The sequence below is a fragment of the Rhinichthys klamathensis genome, unplaced genomic scaffold (assembly GCF_029890125.1).
Source record: "Rhinichthys klamathensis goyatoka isolate OS25496 unplaced genomic scaffold, OSU_Roscu_1.1 h1tg000065l_1, whole genome shotgun sequence".
Taxonomy (NCBI): Eukaryota; Metazoa; Chordata; class Actinopteri; order Cypriniformes; family Leuciscidae; genus Rhinichthys; species Rhinichthys klamathensis.
This window is the reverse complement of record NW_026606608.1, coordinates 2,223,057-2,245,790: the sequence shown is the minus strand read 5'-3', so window position 1 is coordinate 2,245,790 and position 22,734 is coordinate 2,223,057. Positions and strand designations below refer to the sequence as shown.

The 22,734-nt window shown below is 40.1% G+C and overlaps 1 long non-coding RNA gene across 1 annotated transcript; it reads right to left on the bottom strand.

Moving 5' to 3' along the window:
- Positions 1-3,058: 3,058 nt before the first annotated feature.
- LOC130084476 (uncharacterized) lies at positions 3,059-3,682 on the bottom strand. The gene is made up of 2 exons (XR_008806936.1): positions 3,386-3,682; positions 3,059-3,167 (listed from the first exon to the last, which is right to left on the bottom strand). It is a non-coding gene; the product is annotated as an uncharacterized LOC130084476 (long non-coding RNA).
- Positions 3,683-22,734: the final 19,052 nt, after the last annotated feature.

The window sequence follows — 22,734 nt, the reverse complement described above, 5'->3', positions numbered from 1 at the left end:
TGAGAAGTGCCCTGATCACTCTTATTTTGAAGCCAGGAAAGCCATCTGTAGAATGTGGGTCATTTAGACCAATCTCACTTTTGAATACAGATGCAAAAATTATTGCTAAAGCCTTGGGGATGAGACTTGAGAAGGTCCTGCCTCTGCTGGTGCACTCAGACCAGAATGGCTTTGTTAAGAATCGTCAAGGTTTCCACAATGTTAGGAGGGTACTCAATTTGGTACATGCCGGGAACAGTGCCCCTGATATGGCCATCCTGTCGCTCGATGCCGAAAAGGCATTCGACAGACTTGAATGGCCATATCTGTTGGAGGTTCTTGCGCGGTTTGGTTTTGGTGATAATTTCCGCAGATGGATGGAAATTTTATTAGTTGATTCTACGGCGGAGGTACTCACTAACAATCTTATCTCACAACCATTTAAATTAAGTCGAGGTTCCAGACAAGGCTCGCCCCTTTCGCCTCTACTCTTTGTATTATCCATGGAACCGCTTGCAATAGCAATTAGATCACACCCTATAATACGCGGTATTCATTCAGCAGTTTTAGAACACCGTATTGCCTTATATGCTGATGATACTATAGTGTTTCTATTAGAGCTTGAGAAATCGATACCTTCCCTTTTAAAGCTCATGGGCATGTTTGGTGTTTTTTTCTGGGTTTAAAGTAAATAAAGACAAGTCATCAATCATGTTTCTAAATGAGCAAGAGAGAATTAATCCAAAAATAGTACATCCTTTTGTTAACGCGGTTAATGGTTTTGATTACCTAGGAATTAAAATAACCCCCAAAATAGGCTCACTTAGTTCAGCCAACTATGAACCTTTAATGGCGAAGGTGTCTGAGGAGACGACTAGGTGGATGACCCTGCCCCTGTCTTTAATGGGAAGAATAAATGTGATTAAGATGAACGTATTACCGAGATTTTTATATGTCTTTCAATCGGTACCACTTGCCCCTCCTCCTACTTTTTTCCAAAAAGTGAGTAAGCTTCTTTCCAATTTTGTCTGGGGCAACAGGAAGCCTAGACTTCGATTGTCCCTTCTATACCTGCCCTATGACAGTTACTACAATTACCAAATTTATTGTGGTATTATTGGGCTGCTCAAATGAGGGCTGCAATGTTCTGGTTCTCTAGAGATACGAATTTGCCTTGGTTACAGGTTGAAATGTTGGCTGTAAAAGGCTTGACACTTGACAGCTTTTTACATTCAGCACCCCTTAAAGAACTAAAACAGACAATCCATTTGTGAAGAATACCATTATGGTCTGGTACGAAGTTCATACATTTCTTGGAGAGGCCCCATTGTTGTCTTGCTTCTCCCCGATTTGGGGGAATGAATATTTCACTCCAGCTAAAAATGATATGGGGTTTAAACTATGGTTGAATAAGGGAATAGTTAGATTGATGGATTTATATGAAGACAATATTTTAATGTCATTTGACAATCTGGTATCAAAGTTTCATATACCCCGGAAACATTTTTTTAAATACCTGCAGCTCAGAAGTTTTATTTTTTCAAAACTAAAGAATTCTGTGCAACTCCCTTCATTATCCACACTGGAAACCTTTTCCACACAAGACTGTTTCAGTAAAGGGCGAATTACCCAATTGTATAATATACTGATACAGAATCATAAAGAAAATTCTGAAAATAAAAGACGAGCATGGATGCAGGATTTAAATAAAGACATTTCATCAGATGAGTGGGGTACAATATGTTTAAAAGCACAAACTCAAACTATAAATACTCGTTTGAGACTGTTACAATATAATTGGATAATGAGAACTTATATCACACCTGTGAGATTAAATAAATTTAACCCTAGCATTCCTGACTTATGTTTTAAATGCAATAATTTCCAAGGCACATTTTTTCATTGTGTGTGGGAATGTGGTGAGGTACAAAAGTTTTGGAGCAAAGTGACTCAGTATGTATCTCAATTTACTACTACTCCTATCTCTTTGAGTCCGGTAATATGTGTATTGGGTGTCTATGGGGACAATTGCTCTCTGCCAGTCAAAGAGAAAAAACTGGTGGATTTGTGCCTACTACAAGCCAGGCGTTCAATTGCCCTTTGCTGGAAGAATACAAGTTGTCCTTCCCTTGGACTTTGGCTGAAAAACTTAATATCCAGTTTGGCCCTTGAGAAGCTTACATATGTGATCAAGGGGAAGTCTTCTGAATTTTATGAAATTTGGGAGATGTTCTTAAGATTTGTTAAAGAAGGAGATATTGAAAATGCTATAGATGTGTGAAGTTGTAGTATATAATGCTGAATGGGAGTGTGTGTGATATATAGCACTGTATGTTTAAGGAATTTTATTATTATTATTTTCTTTTATTTATTTATTTATTTTTATTTTTACTTTTTATGACTGCCAGGGTTATTGTGGAGGGGGAGGGATTTGAGTAAGTTATGTTTGTATTAAGTGTATGTTATGTTCTTATGTTAAATGTGTTGTAAAATTCAATAAAAATATGTCAGCAAAAAAAAAAAGGGTTATTAAGAGCAGTAAATGGGACGCAGAATAGAATATTGATGTCTTTTTTAAGGGAGGCGGGAGTTTTCAATAGGATTTAATTGATAAATAAAGTATTTTGTATATGTGAGTGTTTATTTGAAGGGAATTAAGGTTATGTAAGTGTAGGAAAGAGAATGGACAATGATGTTTTGTAATTATAGTATCTGATCCACACTCCGGAGTAGAGGTAATGCGCCAAAAAGCTGGATGCCAACCGCCGTAAAATTGGAAAGAAGAAGAAGAATATGCAGAGCAGTGGGTCGCGAGGACTGGAGTTGAGAACCACTGATGTACAGAGTCCTTTCTTATTACTTCCTATGATAAGCAAGCATACTACATCACAGAAAGTGCTGGGAATATTTAATTTCTCATCTTGTTTTATTTCAGACTGTAACGAGTGGAAATAAGGTGTGGCCCCTTTAAGAGCTGCGCTGTTGAACTGTCTGCAGTATTATGTGCCATGCGCCTCGAACACCCCATGTGTGCGGGTAATTTCTGTTTGATGCTACTTCTTTTATCTTATTTTGTTTATTAAGTAACGATGTGGACGGTAGAACGTGTGACAGACAGTTTTACGAGTTCGATTTGGGAATAAAGTGTGAGTTGTGAGATGCCAATCGCCTCCGTGAGTCTGTCTGGCCTCTGCAATAACTTCAGCCGTGAGCTATCCCTATTTTTCTTCCCGACACAACGCGTTACAAGACCTTAATAAACACATCAAACTTACAAAACATTGATGAGTCAAACAAGTTCTGTGGCTTTACTAGAGGAATATGCTACAACTTCAGTAAAAATGAATAAATGAAATATTTAAAAATAAAGTGTGCTCCTGTTTTACAGCTTTTCAATGATGTTCACGTCGCGTAATTACGTCACTTCATAACGTTCCCATGGCAACAGGGGGAAACGGCTGCTCTTGTGTGAAGCAAACGCAACATTTTCCAACTTTCTACTAAGATATATGTGACTTTTTTGCGACGAAAATGCCGGGATTATGAAATCATGCAAGCCCTGCATATTTTGCGCGGAAATCAGCAATTTATGCGGCGAAATTGCGGAGTATTTGAAAAAATGCGACCCCCGCATAAATATGCGGACTTTGGCTGATTATGCATTGAATTCAGCGATCGCATAATAGCGTTTTTCTGGAGGGACTGTCTACTTCTGCATCTTGACCGCACATTAGCAAATACAATGCTGGTCCAGTGCTTTAATGCCTGGTCCTCCATGAATCAGAGACCAGGCAGTCAGTTTCCCTGCAGTATAGTACCTGCCCTGCTCTAAAGATGACTGGTCATATATAAAAAAGAGGTTTCCTTCCTGTCCCTCAAAAACTCCTAAGGATGATCTGACCACCTTCTTCAAAAGCCTATAACAAATTAAAGAAATAGTTTTGATAGTAATAATCAAACAACGACATAAGTTATTTAACAATTCTCTTACACCTTGTACAGTCTTAAAGATTAAAAAACAACAGACATCAGAAATCTGTTTCATTTTAAATGCACAAAATAGGCATTTGATGGTGACAGAGAGGATTTACAATGCTATAGCCCGAGATATTCATAAATTCCTGGCCCTCTTTAAGCATAACAGTTTGGATTATGAAGAATTAAAACTTTATAATAAAATTCCATTTGTAACATTAACTAAGGTCAAATCAAGTCAAGTCACCTTCATTTATATAGCGCTTTTAACAATATAGATTGTTTCAAAGCAGCTTTACATTGATAATAGGAAATTAAAGTAACAGATTGTTTAGGCTTTACAGCAGCTCTAGAATAAAGTTATTTTCCAGCTAAAGTTAGTTTTGATTGATTCACTTCCGTCGCAACGATCATTAGTTATTAACTTAGGGGCCGTTTACACGACACCGTTCTAACAGAAAACACTTAATGCGATCCGGCCGCTCATTTACACAACAACAGTGCCTGGTGTCTCGAAAACGCAAACCATGAAATAAGTTCCAAGGTACAAGCCTTGAAAAATGTATAATACAGAATTTTGAAAAAATGACAAATTATCGCTTCCGCGTAGCCACGTGAACAGGAATTATCCCGGCAACGTTTTATCTGTACAGAGGTAAAGGGAAGGAGGCCTTCACAGGGGAGAGACTAGTGACACTTTAGGGCTGTGTTGTCGTCGTGTCCAGGTGCAGGTCCTTCATAGTGTCGATTTCAGTGAATAGGATTAAAAAAATCTTGCCGACTTCAGCTCTAAAGAAAAATCAAAGTTCATTTTGCAGCTCTCGTGGCCTTTCGTGTTGCTCCTTTTAAAAGGCCCAAAGGGAAATCAGCAACCTATGTAATCAATGAAACCACGCGAGAACAGCCACTTGGGAGGGCAGAGTCAACCATCCAATTCACCACGGGGAAAACCTCACATAAAACGTGAGTCGTCCCACTAATTTTCAATAAAGATCACCCTTACGTTTCCCTCAAATTTAAGAGTGTTGCAGAAAATAACCCTTAAAATGACATTTCTGTTCTGAACTAACCCTTTAAGTGTTGACATTAACACCAACCAAGGTTAATAAATGCTTTAGAAATATTGTTCATTTCAGCATTTATAAATTTTGTTGTGGATCTGCTAACATTTAATGCACTTTGTTATGCACAAGTGTTGTTTTTATTCCGTATCAATTTGAAACATAATCGGCTATCGGCCAGTGGGGTCAAACTTAGTTTTCCCCATCAGAAAATTGAATAGAATAAAAACATCTAATTTAAACTTAAGTGGACATAAAGGTCAACGTCTGACCAATGAGAACTCACCTGAAAAACTCTTGTGGGACCACCATGATCTTCAGCAAGCTCACCCACAAATTCAACCTGTGGTCGTCTGTGCCATGCAAAGTATGTTTTGCCAAGGGCAGTGAGGGCACTTTGGAGCACACGCTTTCTTCTAACCACCGCGGTTAAGGAAGTTTCCGAAGAAATGTGTTTATTTTTGAAGTTACTTAAAACCTCAGCTGGGTCATCCTCATCCTTAATAAAATAGAACAAGACAAATATCAGGTATAACATTTAAAATACTGTGTAGAGTCTTTCTGGTCAATTAGGGGAATATGTAATCAATAATTAATAATTATTCATACGGGTTTGAACCAGATAACCATACATTATTAAATATCCCAAAAAGGGATAATATGTTCCCTGCATCTGCATTCATATATGTACCTAGACAATTAACCACAAAGGATTATAATTAATTGCATATGTAGCCTACATTTTACAGACAGGTTAAAATTAGCTCAATTGTATATCAATACTTAAAGGTTCTCTAAGCCAGGGATTCCCAAAGTGTGGTGCGCGCACCCCCAGGGGTACGCGAGCTGTCACCAGGGGGTGCGCGAGAGGAAAAATGCAATGGCGGTCTGTTTTTTTAAATGGGATTTTTTCCTTACAATAAAAAAAAAAACATGAACTGTAAACATTTCCTTTGTAACCGCTTATATTTTAAATAAAAAAAAACTATTATTTGTTAGTTTTTAATAAAAACGAATAAGACAGCTGCTGTCTTCTTCTAAACACTGCTCTGCACACGTTATCAACTTCTAAATTCAAATGTGCTTTCGCGCGTTGGCTGGCGCTTAGCCAGTGCTGTCATAGCCTATATCACAACTATTGAGTGTTTTCAACCACATAATGTTTATTTTAAGTTTCAGACATTTAAATATACATAAGTACTAGCAAAACAATGATTTTGATTTTGCTGATATCTATGGATAAGGCAATAATAATCATTTTTATTATAAGATGACACGTTTTCTTCATATCAGATACACATTGTGTAGAACGTAGCTTCACATTTTACCCTATTCTTCTCCCAGTTCACCAGCCTCTTACGTTCATGTATTTCGTGAGAAGGGAAGAAACTGACGTGTTGTCAATCCAACAGATCCGATTCTTCTCTGAACTGTGGCACAAACTAACATGACGTCGCCCATCGCGCATACAGCTCAACTAACGCAATCGTTATGAAGGCGTTTAAACAACACAACGCGTCCACTTACACATATTTGACAATCGGAATATCAGTGTTTCATGCTATAGCTAATACATTTGTGAATATTTTTGATAAAAAAGGAAAAATGACATAAAAGCAGATCCTCATTCATTCAGCGCTGTGTTGTGGTTGCGCTGTGTCCCGTGACAAGCAATGACGCGTCACCATGGAATTGGAAACATTAAAGTGACTATTCTAAATAACGGTCGCATTGGTGTGAAAGGGTTAAAAGTGGAAGCTTGTGCGTAGCTTTGTTGCATTATATTGAAACTTTGTTGATGTTGTTATTGTCATGTGTTTTTTTTTTTTTTTTTTTTTTTTAAGTGGGGATTGGGGGTGCGCCAACCCGGTTGGGACATAGAAGGGGGTGCGCAAGGAAAAAAGTTTGGGAACCGCTGCTCTAAGCGATCCTGGGTGACGTCACTTCTTGTTGACGTTCGAACTATTGTCAAACAAAACGGAGGCTAGCTAGACCCTCCCTCCTCCTCATCTGCACACTAACCCCCCAAACCACACCCCCAAACCCTTCTTGTCGGTCATTGGCTGGAACAGTTTGTTATGTTTCGTGGAGCGGGTAAGCCCAGTTTGTTTTCGTTGCTGTTTGTGGAGCCTGGGCTGTCTACAGAGATCGCGTTTCTTTACAGTGTGTTCAGGGGACAGGCAGCCAGCGAATAGTGAGGAGATGTTTGCTGTATGTGACAAAAAATGTGTTGGCCTAAAAAACGCGTGACATCGCTTAGAGCACCTTTAATCAAAACGGATTATAATTAAATATTAATATATCAATTATGTCTATCATATATCTACTCTAAAGATAGCCCCTGTGGAATTAATTTGTGATCTAATAATCCGTTTGTCCAGCAAACTGATCATGCGATCTTTATCAATTCTCACACAGAAATCATCTTATGCCGAGTTCAGACTGCACGATTTTAGCCCCGATTTTGGCTCGCCGACAGGTTTTGAGAAATCGCTGACAAATGCCCGAAATCACAGGCAAATCGGTGCTCGTTCACGCGAGTGACAATCACGCAGTGTGAATGAGCAAAGACGCGATCTGAGAGAATCGCCGACAAGTCGCCGATGCCCGTGAGATATTTGGCATGCTAAATATCTGGACCTGTCGGCGATTCACAATCCTGCTGTGTGAACGTGTTCTGACTGAAAACTACATCGGCGATGACCGACAGCCAATGAGAGAGCAATATACAGGGAGGAGGAGTTATAGACCAGAATATCAGTATTTTAATAGATAGACTCCGGTCTCACGCACGCGTGATCTTCCGTTATTTCCTATCACTTCTCGCGTTTGTTTGGTTGTGAAACGTAGTTTGCGGACCAGGCAGAAGTTGTCGGCGATTCTTTCTTTTGTAAAGTCATGCAGTGTGAAACCTCCTGTCGCCGATCCATCGTGCAGTGTGAACACAGCAGCAACTGAATGTTACCCCAGATCAGGGACGTGCACAGGGGGGTTGCTCAGGTTGCCCGGGCAACTGCCCATATGCCCTTCTCGACTCAGGCTGCCCTTCCGAGAGAATTTTTTTTTTAATCATACAATGGATGTAGAATTTCATGTAGGCCTAGATAAAAAAATCCCCCCAAAAAATCGCAAAGCCTCATTCACTTCCATTCGGGCACCGAAAGTGAAAGTCAGTAACGGAAGGGCAAATTGTTTACGTGGCTGCAGCCACAGCGCTGCATGCGACCATAGACTGCACGCGAATTACTTAAGGCCCCGCCTCCATCTCGTGTCATAGCGTGTCAATTAATGTGTACAACATCCATGACAAAATTAAGCGAAACTATCCTTCTGGTCACGAAAAGAGGAAGAAGAAAAAAACATGAGAGTGAATTGCGGGAACAACAATCAGGTAAACTTGTGTTCTCTCCTCTCTAAGTTTGATGTCAACAAAGTTTGATGTTTTTCGGTCTTGCTAACCTAGCTGGGCAGACAGTGCAAAGTGCAACGGCGTTTGTTTACTGCAGCTCAAAAAACATAACCGCGTCGCGTGTGTTATCATGCGTTAATATGCGCGTGCACGAAATGAAACGCGCATTTTTCAAGCAGAAATATGTGGAGACCAGACATACTGTACAATACATGCACGTGAATGATGGCACTCCCAATCAAAGTACACATTATAAAACAAGACACTGATTATCTAGTCTCAGTGTAGTTAAAAATTCTAAACAACTGCTCTAATTATGCAAGATAGAAAGCAATGTATTGACAATTTGACATTGATTTATAGGCTATATTGAATTTAAAATGTTGATTAGCTGGACATACTGGTCAATATGGATGCACATCCCTCAGTAAATAATAACCATAAATCAAGAATTGCTTCAACATGCATAATAAAAAAAATAAAAAATCATACTGATGCCGAAAATACCCAAGCTGTAGAGTGAACCAAAGTTAATCCCAAAAGCCAAAGCTCAGGGTTATAATTTATTATTTTCTTCTTATTTATGTTTACATTAATATTCACTTGTTATGTTAACATTCTATAGAAAATAATCATTGATATTCATTGATAATCAATAAATATTGTTTGTTTGAACCTCATTCTGTTCTATATTGTTGTACTTATTCTTTGACTGTTTTGTTTAAAGGAGGGAGGATTGTATTGGGAGCACTGAAGTGTCAGGTGTGACTGTGTGGCAATGGCAAATGGTTTACATAGCTCACGACATCACGGGTCAGGTAGAGGCCCCTTAGCAGAATTTTGCTTAGGGCCCCAGGGGGAGGTCAGGATCGGCACTGGGTTTAGCAGTCGATTTGGTTCCCTACCGGAATTCCTGTTCCCTTTACGCAATCATACTACAAATCATGCGTAGTTGCCCGTAGCCTACCATCACAACTGAATACGAGCAAGAAGCACAACTGAATGTACGGGAAGCCAAAAGGTTAAAAAAGGATTGTATTTTTTCCCGAAATCTAAGCGTTTTTTTTTTTTATTACAAGCGAGTTTTTCCATTCAATCCTCTTTTTTCTCATGTGTCTCTTCTGTGTGTGTGTGGGGTGTGGGGTGTGTGGGGGGGGGGGGGGGGGGGTGGTGCCCTTTTTCAGGTCAGAGCAACTGCCCTTTTTCAGGTCAGAGCAACTGCCCTTTTTCAGGTCAGAGCAACTGCCCCTCAAAATTCCTGTGCACGTCCCTGTGTATATATATATACCCTTGGGGCTTACCCCCCTAAAATGAAAGTCCTAGTGACACCCCTGCTACAGATGCAAACAGATGGAGGATAGTAGGTTTAAAACAAACTCCATCTAATTGTGAATTTTGAAGGTTTTATTTGATGATGATGATACAGTCATGCGTGAAACAATTGTGTGAGTTTGAGGAAGATAAAATTAATTAACTTTTTTAATTAAATTTTTTTTAAAGTCAGAGTTGAGTTAATATATATACTTTTTTGTTTAAAAAAAGTTTTTTTTTTAAAAATACGTAATTATGAGAAGTGCCCTTTTTTTCACTTGAGCCCCTGCCCCTCAAAATGTCTGTGCACGTCCCTGCCCCAGATAGTCATGCAGTGTGAAAACAACAGTGACCCGATTATTTTGAAAATCGTGCAGTCTGAACTCGGCATTAGAGACTCGCAGGAAAGGCAATCGTTCTGGCCATTAAGATGACCTTCCTGTTTTACAAAGATAGCCTACTAGTTAAAGCAGTTTTATAATTTTAAAGCTCGTAGCTTTGGATCGTACATTAAAGGGACTTGTATATGAGCGACACAGATAGTCAATCAAATGGATATAATGTATTTCATAAAATGAAAGCTACATATACCTGGAATAAATGTATATACAGACAATAACAACGGACAAGACACTGAAAGTTAAAGTGAAAGAAACAGGGAGGGAGAGAGTGAGAGAGAGATCCCGAAGGAGAGTGGCAAATTACAGACCGTAAACCCTTGAGACAGAGAGACACCAAGATATCGAATCATAAACGCATTAAAGCTCGATAACACGAATATACTTGCATAAATGGTTCTCTTATGTTGCTGAACAAGACTGCGTGAGTGAGCGGCCTCGTGTCGTGTGTGTACCGTCGGAGCGTCGCGTGGTCTGCGGATGGTCCGGACCGCATTCTTTCAACCAAGGCTTAAAGGTAATTTACTCGTCTGTGGAAATTAACAAAGTAGAATACGAAAAGGAAAAACAATACTTAAACAAACAAAGAAAAGATCCCCGGAGAGGAGATCACGAAGAAGAGGAGTTACATGATGAAGCGCCACCCGAAGAAGGAAGAGAGAGAGCTGATCTTGAGGATCAGTGATTTTAAAGCGTGAAGATGTCACACCCTCTGGAGGTGTGTGAGACAATGGGAAACTGCCCCTTTGGAGGGAGTTTTATGACTCTTTGTCTCCTTGCCGGGCATTTGAATGTTCAATTTCATTGGGTGTTTACAAAAAGAATCTACAAGATTCTTATAATATTAATGCGTCATAAAGTTAGCAAAATGTAATGTAAATTAACAAATGGGGGACGAAGATTGGAGTTTATAGAGACTAAACATGCTACACATATGATTTTGGGTTAATCATAGTATGCAAGTCATGTCTCAACCCAAAATAGTTTAGAAGAGAGAATGAATACATAGGCCAAACCACATAAAAGGAAAATTAGACACATGTCAATACATTTATCACATGGTTATATATATATATATTAGTGCTGTCAAACGATTAAAATATTTAATCGCGATTAATCGCATTAATGTCATAGTTAACTCGCGATTAATCGCATTTAATCGCACCATCCATCCATCTTCATCCGCTTATCCGGGGTCGGGTCGCGGGGGCAGCAGTTCCAGCATGGGACCCCAAACTTCTCTTTCCCGAGCCACATTAACCAGCTCTGACTGGGGGATCCCGAGGCGTTCCCAGGCCAGTGTTGAGATATAATCTCTCCACCTAGTCCTGGGTCTTGCCCGAGGTCTCCTCCCAGTGGACGTGCCTGAAACACCTCCCTAGGGAGGCGTCCAGGAGGCATCCTTACCAGATGCCCAAACCACCTCAACTGGCTCCTTTCGACGCAAAGGAGCAGTGGCTCTACTCTGAGCTCCTCGCGGATGGCTGAGCTTCTCACCCTAATCGCACATTTTTATCTATTCTAAATGTCTCTTGATCTCTTTTTGTCCCATTATTTTTTCTCATTATAATGCACTTATCAACATGGAAAAGTGGATCGGCTTGCTTTGTGCAAATGTTTTTTATTGAAAACAATATTGGCATATACTGTTCAATTTCACACTAAAACATTATCACTTGGAGCAAATAATCTCTCTCACACAATGTAACACTGTCCATCAATAAAAGGGTGAAATAAATACTGACGAGGTCCTGATATTGATGAGGGGGCAGAGAATTCGCATCAGCTGTGTGTGTGTGTGTGCTGGCCATCATCAACTGGTATTTCAGACTGGGCGTGCTGCGATGATGATAGATCAGTTCACAACGACAAAACACACAGATCACTTTGGTCTCGTCAATGGAACCATTTGGCAACTTTTTAAAAGTAAACTTTCCAGTCAGAATTTTATTGGCATCCATTTCGGCGTCTCGCGCTCGTCATCCACTCAAAACTGGACGTTTTGAACGTTCCTATAACATTCAGAAATAACGTTTTTATAACTTAATGGGAACGTTATGAAAACGTTCTTATAACCTAAAATTGTTAGCTGGGGAAGAGGAGAGATTCGCGATTGCACTGAACACGTTTTAAGTGCAGGCACATATTCTCTGAGCGAGCCCAGAGAAAATTCTTACAAGAGCAGCGTGTATCTGAGAGCGCGCGCGACTCGAGCAGAGAGATTCGTGCTCGGCACATTATATTCCGCGCGCGAGCAGAGAGATTCGCGCTCGCGCATCCGGCTCGCAAGCCCAAACAAGTGTGTGCAAGCGTGCCTGTTGTTTTGTTTCCGGTCTAGCTAGATCAGCTTGCGCTTTCAAAACGTCCTCGCGCGCCGCAAGCCATTGAAATGAATGGTTTTCATAGCGCAGCGCCGCGCATGCCGTCCTGTTGCAAAAGCATGTGAAAAAAAAACTACAAAGTTTGCTAGGCCAAAAAGACCGTTAATCGCGCGATAAAAAAATTAACGCCGTTAAAATGGGTTTGCGTTAACGCCGTTAATAACGCGTTTAACTGACAGCCCTAATATATATATATATATATATATATATAAAATATATAGGATTAAAAGGGTTCATTTCTTTTTCTCAGCAAGAGTTAAGAAAGAGTCACACTCTCTGGAAATTCTGTTGGGTCGTAACATTCATCCGTCTTGTAACAGAACACCAGTGAACCAGTGTTGACTTCATTTGTGGGGGAAGTTTCATAGAGAGTCCGTGTATGTGTGTGTTTTTTGGAGTGAGCTTTCCTGGCCGCCTAGCCTGGCTCTGAGGAGATGATTTCTTTGAGGCTCGAACCCCTGGCAGTGTGTGTGTGTGTGTGTGGTGTACACAACGGAAAGGGGGAAGGTTTTGCGATGATAACGTCTGTGTGAAGCTGGCTCATCGCAGGTTTTATGTGTGTTTTTGTTTTAACTCACGTTCGCTATGAAAGTGTCAATGAATGCCATTAGGAACAGACTTTCTGGCGCTCGCTGGTGAATTACTAGACGCGAGTCAAATATTAAAGTTGCAGTCGGCAAGTCTGGCAGATTGAGTGGATTTAGAAAAATTTTGAATGTTTACAACTCTCATGCCCCTCCCCCACTATCAACGGATACCCTCCCACCGAGTTCGTGCTCGTCAGTGCGTGTGCACCAGGTTATCTGTGAACGCGCCCGTCTCATCAGCATCCATCAACACCATGGAGTATTTGGAGGTATGCTGTCCTGGCTAATCTACCGATAGATTGCAATTGCTAACGTAATTTATACTCTAAATGAGCTTACTTGATTTTCCGCCATCACTCTTCGTTACTACTACTGCGAACTTCAGTCGTGTGTATGTGATTGTAACGTGCGCGAGGGGTGGCGTGGGCACGACCTGTGATTGACAGTCAGATCTCACACCCCCCTGCGCTGATTGGACATGATGAACCGGGAGCGGTGGATTTTTGCAAAACAAATAACACGCTCCAGGTGGAGTTAGAAGCTCGTTTTTTTTCCCTAAAACCACTTTATTTATGTTGTTCTGTCAGATTATAGTGTCGATTTCACTGAATATGATCAAAAAAATGTTGCAGACGGCAGCTTTAAAAGCTTTTCACCTGTAAAATTGAATGAGTCCCAACTGACACAGTCCAGATACCCTACAACTGCCTGGTAGACAAAAGTGCATAATGACAATTCATTCACATGAGCTGGACTGTAAGGTCGGTTAGGAGATGATAGCATCTCTAAATCTTCCTCTGAATCGCTATCCAGCAATATGTCACTATAAGAAGTGAAAACAAATACATAAAAGCATATTGCAATACTACAAATACAATATATATACTGTGTATATATATATATATATATACACTGTATATATACATACACGTATATTCAGGTATATATATAAATTTTATTTTAAGAAAGGGTTCATTAGGTTGAGTATATATCTCTTGCATGCATAGGTAACCACACTAGGAAAGAAGGAAATAAGTTGTTAATTCGTTTTAGTTTAGACAGCATAAACAACAAACCCCAGTGGTGTATACAAACACCCTGTATTTGGTCCGGCCTCATGTGGTGTCTGAACTTGTACCTATAAATAAACAGTTACCATCACAACCACATAACTACAAAGCCAATATTAATTATTATTTGTTAAAATGAAACATCTACTTACATAAATATTTCACACTGTTTCTTTAAACTCTTTAGAATAATGCCACCATAATGCATTTTAATTTACACTCACACTTACATGTTGAAACATGTAGAATCATTTATTTCAGACGGAAAAGTTCCTTTAAATGCGTGACTTATGTTTGTGAGCCCAGATGTCTTACAAAAAAGGAACCGCAAGAATGCATTTATTTGCAGTATTGCTATTGACTACTTACTCATCTGCTTCAGTGTCAGAAACTGAAACTTCAGTGAGGTCCACTACAGTGCTGCAAATCCTAAATCAATAATTAAACTTGTTGCTATGGCAAAGAATAGTGTTTTGAGCATTCTGTGTCAGTTTCTCAACTTTGCTAAAACATACCCTGAACAACTGTTGACATGTTCTTCCAGTTTGTGAACGGCTACAAGTTTGTGACACAACCTGCACATCTCGGCAGCTTCCTCCTCCTTCATATGACAAATCATGTTTGCTTTGTTTTCACATTTTACAACATGAAGTGCAATTTCACAAGAAATGGTGTAACAGCCTACCTTTACTTCTGGCTCTTCTGGTTCTATGTAAAGAGCTTGCTGCAGTGGCACAATATAAGCCAAAGCCTTGTTGAGACTACTCTCACTTCGAAGGAGCTTCACACTGTAGCCAGAATTTGGCACTGGTATCTGTATCAATGCCCGGCTCCTTCCACATCTCATTATTTTAAAGCCTCCTGCCTGTCTCAGCAAAGGATAAGCACTGAACAGTTGTTCACAAAATTCAGTGTATGAAGAGCTTATTATTGGGGAAAGTGATTTTTTGTTTTCCCAGACCAACATGTTGCAACACACTGCACTCTTCTGTTAAAGGTGCCATTTCATTCTTGGGGTCAGCAAGACAAAAAAAAAAAAAAAAATGGCACCATGGGGTTTCATATGGTCTGCGGGACTGAGTGGGCCGCCTTGCTGCTGGCTGTCGATAAGGCTGAAAAAGTCTTGAAAGATTAGCCTGCACAAAATCTGTTCTGGAGGTTGATGGCTGAGGGAAATTAATGGAATTTCCTATTTGATGAGACCTAATCATTCTCATTGCCAGAGGAGATGAAATGGATCTTATTTGGCCTGCGTGCCCCTCACTTGTATGATGTTCAGCTGGTGCAGCAGAGCTTGAGTGTCTGGGTGTTTGGTCACTAGCAGAGCTTGAGTGTCTGGGTGTTTGGTCACTAGCAGAGAGTGTCTGGGTGTTTGGTCATTCAGTAACAGCTGAACAGCCTCCTGGATAAGCCGGCCAGCTTGCAGATTTATGTGACATTACATTAGGGAATCAGACTAACATTACTCTACATAAGATATATATTTTTTTATAATATAATAACAATATATGTGATGTATACAGCAATTGATAATAGGGGACATTCTACCAGTAACGTACATTATCTGTCCCTTAAATGTTACAGTGAATAAAAAAGTATTTCATCCAATTTCTAAAACTGACTCATGGTTGATTTCTGTGAGTTGTTCTGTAAAGGAACATGTCACTCATTAGGTTCTCAGATATTTTTTTCTTTATTAAAAACACTTTTGAAAATTACAAATCCTGTCCATGTCCTTGTCCTCAGCCAAATTGGAGCTACAGCTTTCATAGTTTTGTTATGCTAAAAAGTGTTATTTAAATAAAAAAAAAAAAAAAAGTTTAAGCTGTTATCGTAAGTTTTAATCCAACCCATAGCCGATCTGAGAAAGCAGCGGCTGTTAAAAATACGACGTTATTTCACCACAGGGTGTCAATGCTCGTCTAAACTAGTGACCGTGACGCTGAAGTGTATGAGAACAGATGAATAACATCAGTAGCTACGAACATATAGCCTATTTATTTGAATAAAAATTAATCACCATTCTGTGTCATTTTTCATTGTCAGTTTTTTTACTATTTACATGTTTATGGCCAAAACGCTTAATATTCAAAGTAGTTGACTCTTTTTCTCTTCTACACTGTGTACCGTTTAAGATGAATTAAATAGCATAGCCTATTTAACATTGTTACAGGCACCTACTGAGCATTCATTTGTTCAACTATTTTAAAAGAGAAGACTAAAAGCACCAGCGCACACAAGCAATCATTTTTATTAGTCAAATTCATGTACTCAATGTAATCTAATGTAAACGGATGTAAACTCAACAGGTATGAAATATCAGTAAGAAAAAAACACTGTTAATGAGAAGATGAGCATATAGGACTGCTGTAGGTTAGTGGGTAGCTAAATATATTAAGCCTATTTTGAAATAAAATATATTTATAGGAACATTTCAGCAGGCTCAAGATAATTAATTCAGACATCATGATTAATTGTTTTAATCAATTGTGCAGCCATAAAATGTAGTGATAATATCCATTCTCATGTATGATTTCCATTAGACGAGAGTAGATGTTAAAACTTCATGCTGATTTGTACTCGGCTTTCGCCAAGATAAGCAAAACTAAGACGTAGCTTTACAGTAAACTATGCTTCATCCATTTACGCTTCTTTCCATAAGGTGGTGTGACTCCCCTTCTGTCCGGCGTTAACGGCAGCAGTGTACTTGGCGCGTCAGCACACACGACGGCTGCAACTACAGGACCAGCACGACAACCATCTGGATTGAGCCGAGTAGGGGACATCTCTAGGGTCTTCAAGTGGGCACCTTCCGTCCTCAGTGTTTCGTCGACTAGCCCACGACACCTCAAGAGGGCTCGACAATGACTCTGGCGTCCCAGAGTCACCCCCCTCCGTCCCCCACTCAACTCATCCCAGCTTACTGACCTCTACATCCCTCCTGCTGCTGAGACCTAACCACAATCTCACAATCTCTCCGCAACCCAACCATACGCGCCAACCCGTTTGACTAAGGCTGTCGAGCCCCACTGGTGCGTTAAAGCCGTTTCAGTGGCAACGGTTCCGTATGGCATACCACCTACCGCAAAAACACAATATCTGCCCAACCACCCGTCATTCACGCAATATACACAGGAACGTATGCAAATAAACCAACAGACTCTTCAAGTTTTCAAGAATTGGCGGCCTGTACACAGCAAGTTAGAATCTTTCCGTCTCAACCACAGCCAGTTGCTGCTCCTTTCTGCTGCTTCAGATAACTTCTTTACTGTGCGACGCAACTCTTGGCCGCTGAATCCGACGTCTCTGAGGAACCGGGTTGTAGAGTGTGCCACAAAACCTCGACAACCCACTTCCACTGGATAAACCTGGACTCTCCATCCTCGCTGTTCTGCTTCAGTGGCCAGATGAGCATACCGCAGTTTCTTCCTCTCATATGCCTCATCTACCGCATCCTCCCATGGCACTGTTAACTCTATCAGTTGAACAATGCGTGCTGATCCAGACCACAAAACAATATCTGGTCGTAGGTAAGTGGTGGCAATCTTATGGAGCTAATAATATGACAAAATGATTTGAATTTGAATTGTGTAAATTTGAATTATTTGCAAGTGTAATCTAACAAACTTGAATTTTAGGTAGTAGTTTAAATAGTTCTGAATTTGATTTTTTTTAAACGAATATCGAACATTTGAAATTTAACAAATTTAAACGTTTTTATGGCTGAATTTTAGACATGTATTTTCAAACAGCTAGTTTTTTTGTTCTGAATTCTTGTACTGCAAATATTCAGTTTACAAAAATACAGATTCAAGTTTTCAAGATGAAGAAATTCGGAACTTCAAATTCAGTTTTCTAAAATTCAATCTCAAAAATTAAAACTCAAAAATTCAGATCTTACAGAAAGTAGGTCACAGGTCATCCACAGGGAAGAGTAGATGATCTCGGAAAAGTCGAACAGAGCATTTTGGCCAATTAGGGACTGCAGAAGTTTTCCAGCGCGAACGTGGTGGTTCAAGAGGTTGCCACTCTCTGACTCTCTTCATGAATCGCCCGGAGGTAAGTGATTCTTTAACATTAATGAATTTGTGTTTATATGTTAGGTTAGCGTTCTCAGCATGTGATACATTTGTCTAAGCAGTCTCTGGTGTTTGTTTTAAAGTACATTTTGTGTAAAATTGTTTAGAACGCCACTGTGTCTACTACACAGACAGGACGCGAGCGGCACGACGCAACACAGTGCTTGAAGCGATTGTTGCAAAGAGCTGGGACTAGGTCAGAAATAGGATGGGGAATCCGTGTGCTGTTGGGGATTTCACGGGTTGCGTCGCACCGCTCACGTCCGGTCTAGATTGCGTCGTACATGTAAGCGTAAGGTACGACAGGGTGTGCTATGGTGCTGTATCGTGAATACGACGCGAACCGGAGTGCTTGCAAGTGCAACCCCTTCAGACGTGACTTATTCACGAGACAGCACTAGCCTTGAGTACCTTATTGCTTTTCTAAAACGATTACCACTCAATAATCACATTAAAGCAAAACAAAAATGTATTAGTGCAACTTTCATTAAGTACAATCACCAAAAGCCTTCAACCTTCCGCTGGAAAAAAAAAATAGTCCCTGGTGAGTTTTACTTCAGTAATAATAATTTATTATTATTATATTATTATTACCATTGGGTCCATTGACAGCTATTTAATTAACACTTTGAAGCCCCAGAAAGGCAGGGAAGACATTGTTAAAATAGTCCAAGTGACTACAGTGGTTCAACCTTAATGTTATGAAGTGCTGAGAATACTTTTTGTCAGCCAAAAATACAAAATAATGACTTTATTCAACAATTAATTCTCTTTCGTATCAGTCTCTGACGCGCGATCACAAGAGCACCATGACGCATACACTTGTGTGTCTGTGGTGATGACGGCTGTGTTTACAAGCAGAGGAAGACACACACACAACATAAAACAGTTCAGAACTATGTCTGCAGATTTCGAAACAGAGGATGAATTGCATTTTTTTTAAACCAGAATATACAGAGAACGAACTAAAAGAGATAGAAGAGGCTACAACACAAACACAGCCACAAGCTTCTGAAAGACAGAGAGCAATGAAGAGCTGGTGGTGTAGATCATCAGTGCCAAATGATGCCTACTGAACAGGAGAGTGTGTGCTGCATCGATTGTGATATTGTTAGGGCTGAACGATTAATTGCATTTGCGATAATATCGCGATACGAGAAAACACAATTCTCTACTCGCAACTTGCGCGATTACAAGGTGGTCACGTGACGCGAGCTTAAGCGTGGAGAACTCGGCTGCCTCAACTTTTCATGCTGCCCTTTAACCTGTTAACTGGCACCCCCCCTTTTTTTGCATAGACATAAAAATCACTATCCAAACTTAAATGGTTGTAATTCAGGAATGCTTTGGAATATAGACCTATGGCTGGTCTTGTTTTAAAGAAGACATTTTCCAGATTATTGTAGAAGTCTAGAAATGATAAAAAATGAAACAGAAAAAAAGTTATATAAGTTTGAATTTATGAAATGGTGTAATGTAAAAAATATAATTATTAATATTTTATATAAAATATATATATTACAAAATATATTTTACTCTAAAACTGCAAGACAATTAAAGACAAGAATCTGAACAAGTTGTATTCCAAATTTTAGGTTGATATCTAAAAAAAATGAGCTTTCAGTAAGATTTTATTTGGGCGCAGTACCCAACTTTTTCACTAGACTCCATTACTGCCCATATAAGGGCGCCTCCATTTTCATTTATGTTTTGAGTGATCTGAACCATGTATTTCCATAATTTTCATACAATTTATGAAGTAGACATCCTATTCAGAAGTAGTATGGGTGGTTTGGCAGTATTTGATTTGAATTCAACCTCTAATAAATGCATAAAAAGACTACGTTATAGCGTTATAGCTCGCAGCCAATCAGAAATCGAGAATCCATACATTTTTCTTTATATTTAAAACATTGGTGTTATCTTTTGAACTCATGGCATGAAAACAAACTGAGGTTTCTACCAATCTTTCATGATTTTTCGTGTTTATTGTTATTTCAAAATAAAGGCCTAAATACTCCTAATGAATATGAAATATTCTTGTTGCAAATTGATAAATTACTGCTCCTCTGTAATTTATTTTAGATAACAGCCACCAAATATGAAAACTAGAGATTTTAAGCTTTCAAATGATATATAGTTTGGCAATATTACTTTAGGTTTTTACTAAGATATTATTGTTTTAAACATGCAATGGCAAATGGCAACCTTGCAGGTTGTTCAGCAATGGCTTCTGGCTCGACGGATCAGTCAAAAACTGACACAGCTGAGACTTTAATCTCGAAGAGGAACAGCACTCCGGTGGTGTGGAACTATTTTGGTTTCAAAAAAGATGATGCTGCGCAACGTCAGGTGTTGTGCAGAGCATGCCGTGCTCCCGTTGCTACTTCACGGGGTAACACTACAAACTTGTTCCAGCATTTTAAAAAAATACCACAAATCAATTTATGACAGTTGTATGTCCAAAATGCCGAGCACCAGTGCGCCAGACAAGCCAAATACCTCAAGACAGGGATCACTGACCGAAATGTTCGAAAGTGTCACTCCGTATGAACCTAATTCAAAACGGCACGGGGAAATTACTCGGGCAATAACCGAGTTCATAGCCAAAGACATGATGCCTCTCAGCACGGTGAACAAGCCTGGGTTCGTGGCATTGATAAATACGCTTGATAAACTGTACAGTATACCCTCTCGTACATACTTCAGTCAGACTGCCATACCGGAGATGTACAAAAAGTGCAAAGATAAAGTCGCCGCGGAGCTTAAAACGGTTGAGTTTTTTGCTAGCACTCCTGATATGTGGTCAAGCCGCACAGCTGAGCCTTAACAGAGTCTTACAGTCCATTTTATTGATGAAGATTTCAATCTCAGAGCTCGCTGCCTACAAACGACCTACTTCCCAGACGACCACACAGGGGAAAATATTGCAGCCGGCCTGAGAGAAGGCCTTGCCTGCTGGGATCTCCACGAGGAGAATCACGTCTGCATCACGACAGACAACGCGTCAAATATGGTGCTGGCTGCGCGGCTTAATGAATGGACGAGGCTCCAGTGTTTTGGGCACAGATTACATCTTGCCATTGGTAAGTTATCATGTCGTGTGTGTGTGTGTGTGTGTGTGTGTGTGTGTGTGTGTGTGTGTGTGTGTGTGTGTGTGTGTGTGTGTGTGTGTGCGTGCGTGGCGTGCAGAGAGATGCGTTTGATATTGAATGAATTCATTCTTCCTCCCACTCCTTTTCTAATGTGTAAATTGAAATATTATGTTTTGATTTTATGTGCTTATATGTCTGTCTGTGGTGGAATGCCCATCTGCATTTATTTTCTTTTTTTGTTTGTTTTTTACATGTTCGAAATAAACGTGTGTGTGAGAGAGAGAGAGAGAGAGAGAGAGAGAGAGAGAGAGAGAGAGAGAGAGAGAGAGAGAGAGAGAGAGAGAGAGAGAGAGAGAGGACAGGGGTGTGGATGTGTGTGTATTTCAGAATTACAGAGAATGTGAGTGTGTAATAGTGATAGCCTTGTATCACAAAACTCAAATTGTGTGTAATACACTACTTTTTATTTCTTTCAGAAAATGCACTCAAAGATGACAGAGTGTCAAGGGCAACAGGACTGTGCAGGAAGCTGGTGGGGCACTTTTCCCACAGTTGGAAGAAGGCAGCACTGACGGAGGCACAGAGGGAGCTCAAACTCCCTGAGCACAACCTCATAACGGAGTGCCCAACTGTCATGATCCTGATTCTTTCCTTCTGTTTTCTTTCCTTTGTCTCCCTCTGCTGGTAATACTACATCTCTTCTCTCTTCCCTTTCTCACGCACACACCCATCATCTCTTCCCCTCATGTCATGATCATCTCACCTACACACCTGTTCTCTATCTTCCCCTTATCTCCACGCTACTTCTAGCTCTCTCTTTCTTGTCTCATTTGTCGGATTATTGTTTGACCTTCATGCACGTTGGATCGTTGTTTATGCAACATCTCAGAAGCTGTATTCCTTGTCCTGTCCTGTCCTGTCTTGATTGTAAGAACGTCAGTTATCTACTGCTGTGTTTTACTACTTCTGTGCCGTACCCAGCCATCTCCGTGGAGTGTAGCAGAGGGTCCATCTTCAAGCCCGCTGTCCCGACTACTGTACACACGAACCTTCAGGTTCTCCGGCTGAGGTCATCTATCCTCGTTTGAACAAGCAGCGGAGCGCTGCAGTTTCCTTTGTGAAAGAGACTTTTTCTGTTTATTCAGCCTGTGAGGCGTTGTCTTATTTTTCATTAAAAGATTTACCTGCAATCATTTCTGGACTCCTCTGTTCCGTGACACCAACAAGATGGGGATCTAAAGATATGATGTTTGCCAGAGTGCTTGAACAGGCCAAAGCCATTTCTCAGGTATTGTCTGGAGATCGATATGCACGCTCCCTCATCCCAACATGGCAGGATATTGATGTGTTGGAGTCAATTCACAAGGCACTGCATCCTCTACTGGAATT